The sequence below is a fragment of the Limulus polyphemus genome, unplaced genomic scaffold, assembly GCF_000517525.1.
Source record: "Limulus polyphemus unplaced genomic scaffold, Limulus_polyphemus-2.1.2 Scaffold12228, whole genome shotgun sequence".
Taxonomy (NCBI): Eukaryota; Metazoa; Arthropoda; class Merostomata; order Xiphosura; family Limulidae; genus Limulus; species Limulus polyphemus.
In genome coordinates, this window is record NW_013677838.1 from 1 (window position 1) to 1,570 (window position 1,570).

A 1,570-nucleotide genomic window follows, 5' to 3' on the forward strand; every position below is an offset into this window, starting at 1 on the left:
AGTACCTAAAGTCACTTTATTCCCTATAGGTTATCACTTCAATATTAGGGACGGCTAGTTCAGTTGGTGTTAGAGTACCTAAAGTCACTTTATTCCCTATAGGTTATCACTTCAATATTAGGGACGGCTAGTTCAGTTGGTGTTAGAGTACCTAAAGTCACTTTATTCCCTCTAGGTTATCACTTCAATATTAGGGACGGCTAGTTCAGTTGGTGTTAGAGTACCTAAAGTCACTTTATTCCCTATAGGTTATCACTTCAATATTAGGGACGGCTAGTTGAGTTGTGTTAGAGTACCTAAAGTCACTTTATTCCCTCTAGGTTATCACTTCAATATTAGGGACGGCTAGTTGAGTTGGTGTTAGAGTACCTAAAGTCACTTTAGATTGAAACTATTACTAGAAGTCAGTTTTAGTTATGACAGTTAAATGTCTAGAGTATCATATCCTCATGTGCAGTTTTATAGACCCAACTCTTCCGAAGCCAACGTGACGCTGTTTGGTTGACATTCAACTCAGGACGTAGCTGTAATGTCCAAATTTACATGTCCAAGGTGTAGCCGTGGCTTAGTGAGCTCTAAAGTTCCTTGTTTGAGCACAAGATTCAAAGAGCATGCGCAAAATATAATACATTATGTACTCAGTGGGCCATTCTTTGTCACTATTTGCAAGGCTGTGACGTTACAATCACACCCAACGTCTTCAGGTAATGAAACTTGTGGACGCATAAGGTGGTGCGTCCTGAGTTTATTCTTATCCAAATTATAAATCGCATTGTTCTAGTGCGTCGTTTTTGTCTACACCGTGGACTATCTGCACTCTGCCCACCGCGGGGAATCCAACCCCGGATTTTATCATGTAAGCCCTAGAAAGTAAGAGGTCCGGCTGTTCCGTTCACCGGAAGTTCTTATGTCTGACTCGTCCGGAACTGCAGAGAGAGAAGGGAAATTAACTTTTAATGCAGGGTGATTCATTAAAACTAACTATACGTACATGGATAATTCACTATATCTCCCTACCTAACTTTGGTGACTAAGTACAGTCGTTTTAATTAAAACGTGTTCATTAATTTAAGTTTTTTGTTTTAAACTTAATTGTGCGACCAATCATATTTAATTACCTGCTTCCTAGAAACGCGTCACTCTCAGGTCTAATCTTAAAGTAGCCGTTGCCTAGAAACACTCATCTGATGATCGTTTGGAACAAAACACGACCATATCTAAATCTTCTTATGACAGGATATAATATAGATATGGAGTGCATGGAAAGTAAAGTATAAAAAAACACATGTTTAGACCATTATATTTTATTCCTTTCGATATATTTTAATTATTAATTAATGTTTCTCTTGTTCGTTTTAAAATTAATTGTTTACTGACTTAGTTTCTCTTGTTCCTTTTAAAACTGCTTGTTTATGAGCTGTGTGTAAAACTTGTCAGTACTGGTAGTGAGGAAGTTATTGTTTGGAGTTACTGAGTGAGGAAGTGATTGTTTGGAGTTACTGAGTGAGGAAGTGATTGTTTGGAGTTACTGAGTGAGGAAGTGATTGTTTGGAATTACTGAGTGAGTGAT